The sequence below is a fragment of the Gambusia affinis genome, linkage group LG11 (assembly GCF_019740435.1).
Source record: "Gambusia affinis linkage group LG11, SWU_Gaff_1.0, whole genome shotgun sequence".
Lineage (NCBI taxonomy): Eukaryota > Metazoa > Chordata > Actinopteri > Cyprinodontiformes > Poeciliidae > Gambusia > Gambusia affinis.
This window is the reverse complement of record NC_057878.1, coordinates 16,615,761-16,626,234: the sequence shown is the minus strand read 5'-3', so window position 1 is coordinate 16,626,234 and position 10,474 is coordinate 16,615,761. Positions and strand designations below refer to the sequence as shown.

The 10,474-nt window shown below is 34.7% G+C and overlaps 2 long non-coding RNA genes across 4 annotated transcripts; one reads left to right on the top strand and one right to left on the bottom strand.

Moving 5' to 3' along the window:
* Positions 1-2,675: 2,675 nt before the first annotated feature.
* LOC122839595 lies at positions 2,676-5,454 on the top strand. 3 transcript variants are annotated; one of them, XR_006372070.1, is made up of 4 exons: positions 2,676-2,700; positions 3,245-3,289; positions 3,387-4,437; positions 4,550-5,454. It is a non-coding gene; the product is annotated as an uncharacterized LOC122839595 (long non-coding RNA). The 3 variants fall into 3 exon arrangements; XR_006372069.1 differs by lacking the exon at positions 2,676-2,700 and having other exon boundaries at positions 3,141-3,289; positions 3,380-4,437; XR_006372071.1 differs by lacking the exons at positions 2,676-2,700; positions 3,245-3,289 and having other exon boundaries at positions 3,514-3,755; positions 4,253-4,437.
* A 3,403-nt stretch (positions 5,455-8,857) lies between these two features.
* Positions 8,858-9,857, bottom strand: LOC122840082. Its single transcript, XR_006372167.1, has 3 exons — positions 9,564-9,857; positions 8,970-9,014; positions 8,858-8,881 (listed from the first exon to the last, which is right to left on the bottom strand). It is a non-coding gene; the product is annotated as an uncharacterized LOC122840082 (long non-coding RNA).
* Positions 9,858-10,474: the final 617 nt, after the last annotated feature.

Below are 10,474 nucleotides of genomic sequence, written 5' to 3'. Positions count from 1 at the left end.
GTGATGTCTAAATACTAATAACCCAAATGAGTTCAAATCAAGTCATAATATCTTATCAGTCGCTGGCAGTATCATTATCACAGAAATAAGGAAAAAAGTGTACAGCATCATAAACTGATGTCCTGTTTTCCAAAACTGACAAATGTGTTCTAAAGTTACTCTAAGCAAGAGTTGGCTTTAAAAAAACTGCTTCTAGTACTACTTACTACCAATAATAATAATAATAATAATAATAATAATAATAATAATAATAATAATAATAATAATAATAATAATAATAATAATAATAATGATAAATAATAACAAATTCAATGTTAAAGATTTGAAAAGGTTTTTTTTTTCTTTTGTTTGTTTGGGGATTTTTGTCCAGGGGAAAAAACAAATTAGAAAAAAAATTTATATAGACAAACACACTGTCATCTTGTGGTCAAAAAGTAAAACTACAAATATCCTTAACCTTGGAAGACCCGTGCAAAGAAAAACACGAACAAAGACAAGTTGACAATAAGATCTTTTCAGAATTCTTTTTTTTTTTCATTATTTATTTTGTAGTGTTTTATGAAAATGTAACAAATCTAATTTAAAATCATGTATCATTAACATTCCACAAACGATAGGAATTCCACACATTAATGATGAAGCCCCAAAAATTTAGAACATGTTTTTGTAACTTGATAAATGAGATGATTTGATTCAGCTGGTACAGTACCGTGACTCACAAAAATCTTGCTCAGTAGGTTTTTCCAAATTGTGGTATTTTGTGAACCTGCGGGGGAACTTATTTGCAAATGTCGTGCCAGATAATATTCCAAAACTAAATAATGCAGTCCAATCTCGAATGCTCTCTAAGACAACATTTGAACCTTTTTTGTGTGTTTTTTGCTTAAAATGAATATGTTGTGATACAACACTGTCAGACTTACAGAATAGTCATTCTAATATTTTCTTTCAAAATAAGTGTCTAAGTCTATGTATCTCTTAGTTAGTCACGTATGTTGGTTTTTATTGCTTATTTCTTCTTTTGATTTCTTTCAATAAACGTTACTACCCCTGATCCTGCAGTGGCGTAACACGGATGTGGTGCCATCTGGTGGAAAGTTTTCGTTACTTCATCTACCTGTATCCATAAGGGCTGCACATAAGCTTTAATATTTGCCAATATTTAATTTTTTTATTATTATTTTTTTTTTAAGTTTTTGAATGTCTGTGACTTTCTGTGGTTGTTTTGAGTCCTTTGGGTCCCCCATTGTAAACCTCAACTTTTGTAACTTTCTGATAATATAACTGACTTTAAAAATTGATTTTATGAATTATCTGGACTCTTGCCTGAGAATGGTTGGGAAATGCAGATTATTCTTTTACATTTCAGCTGTACTTGTGGACATGCCACCAAGCTTTAAGTCTTAAAAGTAAATTTTACTTGTAAAACAGATACTAACAGTTCTGTGAGTGGGAGTTTAGAAGCCTGCTGAAAAGAAGAGCAGACAGGTTTGACTTAGCTGAAAAAAACATGAGAAGCATATGTAAAAAGACCTTGTTGAATGCACAAGAGTATGGTAAATAAGCTTATATTAAGTGCACAAGAAACCAAAAGTACAGTGCCTAAATGAAATTCAACCATCATTAATTTTAACTATGAACAGGACACATGCTATTTTTCACTGTCACAAGTCCGAGAGCTAGTGGTGAAAAATGGTGTATTGTCACAACTATCTCTAATAAAGACTAACTAGACTCACTTCTCAACTTTCCGGTCAGCCTAGTATCTCTTTCAGCCCCCCAGTTCTACATCTATCTAAATTATTTAGCAGTTCTCTGTTTTGTTTCTGTCCTTCACACAATGAACAGTAGGTGATGCTACAACACAGTCTCACTCCCGACTCGTCATATATTGACGCATGGGCAGGTTCCCTTAGCGTCACATGTTGACGCGTCGGGTACCCCCTTCGCGTCAATAATTGACGAGAAGGGTTCTCTCTTTGAATGCTGTACCGCTCCCTAAGCGTCCAGAACCGACGATCTAGGAACAAATAAGATAACACAATTCGTGCATAGCTGATGTATTTGTAGGTTCTTAACAATTTAGTTAATTTTACTTCTGTTTTAAAAGATCCTCCGGTTCTCTGAAGCCGCGATTTTAGCACCCGCTTCGGATGTTATCATCCCATAGAATGGCGATTATCAGTGGTTATCAGCCCCATTGAATGGCCTCAGTTGGTATATATATATATATATATATATATATATATATATATATATATATATATATATATATATATATATATATATATATATATATATATATATATATATATATATATATATATATATATATATATATATATAAGCATATAATGAAATTAAAAGGTATATTCTAGAGTTATGTAGTGTTATGAGTTGTCCAACCTCATAGCCTTCCACTAGGTGGCTGTATGTACATCTGTAGTTGCTTGCAATCTTATCAATAATGATAAGAAGAAGTTATCTTATAATTTTATTTTTAATTAAAAAAGTTAAAAATAAAAATACGGATGGATTTGCTCATATGATTATATGAAAATCTGTGTTTGTACCATATGAAAATGTTTAATATTTGTATTAGTAGTAATAATAATAAATTACGGATTGCACCCGACAAAACATTAGAGAAGAAGAAGAAGCTTACGTCATTCGACGCGACACTTTCCACGGTCGGAGCTGGTGAGTAGCCCTGAATCTGTCAAATAAAAATGTAGTAAAAACCCTCAAAAGACCGAAAGTCTACATTTATAAATCTGCTGACGGTAGTTCTATGAGTTAATGTTAGTATGTGGCACAGCATGTGTTTGTACAGATTTAGACACGTTTTAACCCTACTTGGTAGCAAAAAAGGCTACTTTAGCTCGCTAAAGTAGCCTTTTAAAAGCCAGTCAGGTTCAATAGCTGTCCTTCATACCTTTAATAACAATGTGCTAAAATTTTGTTTCATATATCTTAAAAACCGTATACTTTTCAGTATACTAGTTTATATCAGTATATTGATTTAATGTTAGGATTCTGTCATACAGTTCATTACATTTCATCGTTTCCCACAGTGTATTATAAACCCTGAGGCCATCATTCTTTATTTGTTGCCCCACCAGGCTAAGCATTGTTTATTTATTTAAGTCTTTGTAAAACGTTTGCATTTTCTGTGACTTTATAGTTATTGTTCATGCTAATTATACAAGCTATGCCAATATAAAGTCTTTGTTTTCATTTTTAGATCCGGATCACATACACAGGAGTCACTCATTGAAGATGAATCACAGTAAGTGACAGAAATTTGTACTCTTCTATATTTGAACAACAGTTCTCGCCTCAAGTAAAGAAACTGTGCGTTGTTTTCTTGTTGTTGTAGTGGTTAGGCTGGACAGGGATCTTGAATAATTGAGAGACACCATGGTGTAAAACGAAGGTGGCTCCTTCGGATGGCATTTTCCAGAGAACACTGAGAGATGTTGACCAGGAACTTAGAGGTCAGCTGATCGACGAGCACAAAATGAAGCAAGGGAGAGGGCCACTCTTCTCAACCTGAAAAGAAGATGTAATGGTAACACTACTTCTTCTCTTGACTGTATGGTCATTAGCAAAATTGAAGCTCAAAGGTCTTGTGGTAAACCTAAATTTAATCTTTATGTTATCCCTGCACCATGCATATGTTCACTCTAGGTACTTAAGCGTCTTTATGCAGTGTAAGAAGTGACTGGTTTATTCCAACTTGTCCTTTGTCATGGGTATGTGCTTTTGATGTGTATGGTTATTTATCTTTGGTGTATGAATATGTTTCTTGGGTGTATCCTGTCTTTCACCAATGCCCGTTGTAAATAGGCACAGATAAGTGAGTATTGTAATACATCCATTTTCTAATGGACATTCAATGATCTTATACATTACGGCAGATATTGAGTCACTGTAAGAACTATCAGTCTTTATATTCTGAGGATAACTTTTTTAAGAGTACAATTAAAATATCATTCAATTATTGGCAGTAATAGATTTTGACCTACAAACTGAGATTTCCTTATGCGAACTTTAGTGTCATGTTGAATATCTTGTGTAGAATTGGCTGCCACTACTTGTGTTCACAACATCCAAATTGAGATAAACACTATTTCAGATGTCAACCTTTTATTATGTTTAACATACTTCCATAAATGACTACTGTATCATGTTTTCATATTGTGCTGATTGTATTATTTTACTAGTATTTATATTTCTTCTTTCTTTACAGATGGACAGGGAGTTGTTATAAGGCTGTCCAAGCAAGTGAATGCCTGTAACAGGAAACTGAAGAAGATTGTTACAGAGTACAATAATCTGCAGTGGCCTCCACAAACTGGCATCTTTCCATCACATTTAGAATTTTGAGAATTGTGTGATGCCTCCTCCCAGCTGTACACATTGTTTGATGAAGAAGTGAGTAGAATTGATCTAAAGGTTTTATTCAACTTTCTACATGCTGTTATTCACTTTATGTTGCTACTACATTTAACAAGGTTCCACTTGCAATTGTTCTCTTATTTAAAAGATTGAAGATCATGGTGTTGTTCCAAAGAACCTAAAAAGTCGAGCAATAGAAGCCCTGCATTTGAAGACTAGAGCAACTGAAGAAAAGCTTCTACTTAAGAGAGATGAACACTGTCATTCTTCACCTTCATCAACAACATGGACATTTAAGTTCAGCTATAAATGATACTGCAGATCCTGGTTCAAAAGCTGTACTTCATCAAAACATTATCATGTTAGAAAAGAAAATGTACAGTGCAATGAACATGTTCAAGAGGTTTATCGAAGTTGGTGCCCCTCCTCCAAATCATCACCTACCAGAGTTTAACTCTTATTCTCAAGCACTTATGTCTCCAGATCTACATTACATAGACTATGATGAAACCATTGACGATGGAGAGGATGAAGCGGATGATGACGACAATGTTGACGAAGGAGAGAACAGCATAGATTGTGAATCATCTTCATGATTTATGGCCACTTACTGTTCTATGTGAAGAGCACATATTCCAGTATAAAAAGTTCATTGATGATTTTCATATAAGCTTTTTGTTCTAACATCTCAGTTTATTGTTTTTGATATTGTTGAGACATATCTGTTTTTTAAGTCAAGCTATATATAATCAAGGGCATTTTAATTTTACTCATTACAGCTTTGTAGTCTTTTTCACATTTATTAATGTTCTTGTTCAGTATGACATTGTTAATGACTAAACTTTATTTACAGTTTGAATTTAACTCTTAATCTTGAGATGCTGCATAATCTGCTTTACATAATATCTTTAAATTTGAGCACAACAATGAAATAACTAAAACGTAGTGGACAAATATTTTGTGATGTTGATATTTGAGAAATATTTGACTGTTATCCAAGAATTACATTATTTTGAAGGGCACTACTCTGTATTAAAAATTCATTAAGAGCTATGTCAGTGTTTCTGTGATATTTCAGACAGATTTCAAAACTTACAATATGGACTATTTGTAGCCTGTGTAGGGACTTACAAACTGGATGATTTGATTTACCTTCCTGGTTTTAGTAAGAATGCCAGCAGCACCATAATGTATCATCTGCAGTTGGATGATTGGCTACTTTTTTAGGAGACCCCTCACACCAGCATCCAGGTTGAGTGTTTGGTGTCTAAGCGCTCCTTCCACTGCTCCACCACTCAGATGGCTGCACAGACTAGTGAGAATTATCTTACTGTTAGATTTGCATTTAGTTTTGCAACTGTAAGGACATGTACATTCCTGGTTGTTTAAAATGTTATAGAGCAGTTAATATTAGTGTTGATGTTTGCGTTTTTCTGGAGGGCAACACGAATATTGACATCCTTCACACCAGATATTACATTAAAATTTAAGCACACAGCAGGACGGATCAGGCAGGAATATAAAGACAGAGAGTCTGAATAACACCAACTGTATGTCAGAAAATTCTGACATGTAGTCTTATGTGATTTGTCTCTGCTTACATAAAAAAAATATATGGGCCACTATGGAAAATGGTGACAAACCATTTTGGGACCAAAATGTCTGCCCTCTTTTTTCCCTTATGGGGCCCACCTAGGTATGCCGGCTGGGGCATCATGACATAACTGTTTGTAACCTACCTGAGAAAGCGGCAACATACAGTCATATGAAAAAGTTTGGGCACCCTATTAATCTTAATCGTTTTTATGTATAAATATTTGGGTGTTTGCAAAAGCTACTTCAGTTTGATATATCTAATGGACACAGTAATATTTCAGTATTGAAATGAGGTTTATTGGACTAACAGAAAATGTACAGTATGCATTAACAGAAAATTTGACAGGTGCAAAAATATGGGCACCTCAACAGAAAAGTGACATTAATATTTATTAGATCAGCCTTTTGCAAAAATAACAGCCTGTAGTAACTTCCTGTAGCTTTTAATAAGTTCTTTGATCCTGTATGAAGGTATTTTTGACCATTCCTCTTTACAAAACAATTCCAGTTGAGTTAAGTGTGATGGTTTCCGAGCATGGACAGCCCGCTCAAATTATCCCAGATGTTCAATGATATTCAGGTCTGGACTGGGATGGCCATCCAGAACATTGCAATTGTTCCTCTGCATGAATGCCTGAGTAGATTTGGAGCGGTGTTTTGGATCATTGTCTTGCTGAAATATCCATCCCCGGCATAACTTAAACTTTGTATCAGCTTCTTGAACATTATTCTCAAGAATCTGTTGATATTGAGTGGAATCCATGTGACCCTCAACTTTAACAAGATTCCCAGTACCAGCATTGGCCACACAACCCCAAAGCATGATGGAACCTCCACCAAATTTTACAGTGGGTAGCAAGTGTTTTCTTGGAATGCTGTTTTTTGTTTGTTTTTTCCCCGCCATGCATAATGCCTTTTTTATGACCAAACAACTCAATCTTTGTTTCTTCAGTCCACAGGACCTTATTCCAAAATGAAGCTGGCTCGTCCAAATGTACTTTTGCAGACCTCAAGCGGCTCTGTTTGAGGCGTAATTGCTGAAAAGGCTTCTTTTGCATCACTCTCCCATACAGCGTCTCCTTGTTAACACATACTATCTGTAATAGTGCAGCTAAACTAAATATGAGAAAAAAGTGAAGCCCTGATCATAGTTTAATACACTACAATTACACTCTCAATGACCATATACATTACTTTATAACATCCTCGCACTTACAACTCACAAGGTCTTATTGTCGCGGCAAACGTTCAATGTTTGAAATGGAATGCGCCCCATCATTGACACACGGGGCCTTATTGTCGCGGCAAACGTTCAATGTTTGAAATGGAATGCGCCCCATCATTGACAAACGGGGCGATGTCATGATTAAACTCACCAGTCTGAGTGGGTAGCAAATTCTGTTAAAGTAAGTAAATCACATTTTCCAGTCATAAACTGAACTTATCAGACAGAATGAAATCCTAATGTCAAATCGTATTAATAGTTTTCATTAAGCGGCAAAAAGTGTGTAACTGGTCACGTGGCGTGTCACCCATTGATAACCAATAGTAACATGTGACGTTGTGGAACTACTGCATCCCACAATGGAATCTTCTCCAGCTGTGTCCTATCAACATGCCTGTCCCAACGATTTCGCGAAGGGAGAAAGTGCCTTTACCTGAACGTGTCGTCTTCTAACCTGGTCAATTTGTTTATTTAAAAGGAAAGATCTTACTCATTTTTTTGCTAAAGGGTATTATTTGTGCTACCATGTGGAAATTTTTGAAGTGCAACAGTAATTAGTTCAGCTAACATGCTTACTGATGTGTTCGTTTGATACCCAAATATTTGTTACTATGTAAAGCACTCACATTTGACAGAATATCTTTTCAATACAAAAGCTTTTATTGATGCATTATACATTTATCAATTGTTTAAGACAAACTACAGGAAATGCTAACATTGACAGCTTCGGATAAACAAATGTCACAACTGTGACCAAATTAGAAGTGTCTTTTTTGCAGTCCCAGTGATACATAATACATTTTGAAAAAAACATGTTTAATGACAGATAGCACAACACAAAAATACATCTCCAATAAAAGCTTGTTTTACAATTTTGCTGAAAACAGAAGTGAATGATTTCACAGACCTGAAGATGTTGCACAATGGAGATCCATGGCTATAAAAAGCCAAAAACTACTTATATCATATGTTAGACACTATCTTCGAACATACAGATTTGAACATTTTGGACAGTGAGACACCATGTCATTATTCCAGCAAAGAACCAAGTAGTACTATAAGACAATTTTTCAACGTTAAACATGTTAATGTTTCACCTTCGCTGAAAGACTTAATATCTGCCGTAATGTATAAGATCATTGAATGTCCATTAGAAAATGGATGTATTACAATACTCACTTATCTGTGCCTATTTACAACGGGCATTGGTGAAAGACAGGATACACCCAAGAAACATATTCATACACCAAAGATAAATAACCATACACATCAAAAGCACATACCCATGACAAAGGACAAGTTGGAATAAACCAGTCACTTCTTACACTGCATAAAGACGCTTAAGTACCTAGAGTGAACATATGCATGGTGCAGGGATAACATAAAGATTAAATTTAGGTTTACCACAAGACCTTTGAGCTTCAATTTTGCTAATGACCATACAGTCAAGAGAAGAAGTAGTGTTACCATTACATCTTCTTTTCAGGTTGAGAAGAGTGGCCCTCTCCCTTGCTTCATTTTGTGCTCGTCGTATCAGCTGACCTCTAAGTTCCTGGTCAACATCTCTCAGTGTTCTCTGGAAAATGCCATCCAAGGAGCCACCTTCGTTTTACACCATGGTGTCTCTCAATTATTCAAGATCCCTGTCCAGCCTAACCACTACAACAACAAGAAAACAACACAGTTTCTTTACTTGAGGCGAGAACTGTTGTTCAAATATAGAAGAGTACAAATTTCTGTCACTTACTGTGATTCATCTTCAATGAGTGACTCCTGTGTATGTGATCCGGATCTAAAATGAAAACAAAGACTTTATATTGGCATAGCTTGTATAATTAGCATGAACAATAACTATAAAGTCACAGAAAATGCAAACGTTTTACAAAGACTTAAATAAATAAACAATGCTTAGCCTGGTGGGGCAACAAATAAAGAATGATGGCCTCAGGGTTTATAATACACTGTGGGAAACGATGAAATGTAATGAACTGTATGACAGAATCCTAACATTAAATCAATATACTGATATAAACTAGTATACTGAAAAGTATACGGTTTTTTAAGATATATGAAACAAAATTTTAGCACATTGTTATTAAAGGTATGAAGGACAGCTATTGAACCTGACTGGCTTTTAAAAGGCTACTTTAGCGAGCTAAAGTAGCCTTTTGCTACCAAGTAGGGTTAAAAACGTGTCTAAATCTGTACAAACACATGCTGTGCCACATACTCGCTAACATTAACTCATAGAACTACCGTCAGCAGATTTATAAATGTAGACTTTCGGTCTTTTGAGGGTTTTTTTACTACATTTTATTTGACAGATTCAGGGGCTACTCACCAGCTCCGACCGTGGAAAGTGTCGCGTCGAATGACGTAAGCTTCTTCTTCTTCTCTAATGTTTTGTCGGGTGCAATCCGTAATTTATTATTATTACTACTAATACAAATATTAAACATTTTCATATGGTACAAACACAGATTTTCATATAATCATATGAGCAAATCCATCCGTATTTTTATTTTTAACTTTTTTAATTAAAAATAAAATTATAAGATAACTTCTTCTTATCATTATTGATAAGATTGCAAGCAACTACAGATGTACATACAGCCACCTAGTGGAAGGCTATGAGGTTGGACAACTCATAACACTACATAACTCTAGAATATACCTTTTAATTTCATTATATGCTTATATATATATATATATATATATATATATATATATATATATATATATATATATATATATATATATATATATATATATATATATATATATATATATATATATATATATATATATATATATATATATATATATATATATATATATATATATATATATATATATATATACCAACTGAGGCCATTCAATGGGGCTGATAACCACTGATAATCGCCATTCTATGGGATGATAACATCCGAAGCGGGTGCTAAAATCGCGGCTTCAGAGAACCGGAGGATCTTTTAAAACAGAAGTAAAATTAACTAAATTGTTAAGAACCTACAAATACATCAGCTATGCACGAATTGTGTTATCTTATTTGTTCCTAGATCGTCGGTTCTGGACGCTTAGGGAGCGGTACAGCATTCAAAGAGAGAACCCTTCTCGTCAATTATTGACGCGAAGGGGGTACCCGACGCGTCAACATGTGACGCTAAGGGAACCTGCCCATGCGTCAATATATGACGAGTCGGGAGTGAGACTGTGTTGGATGCTAATGTGTTGGAGCTGAAAAGCAGCTAT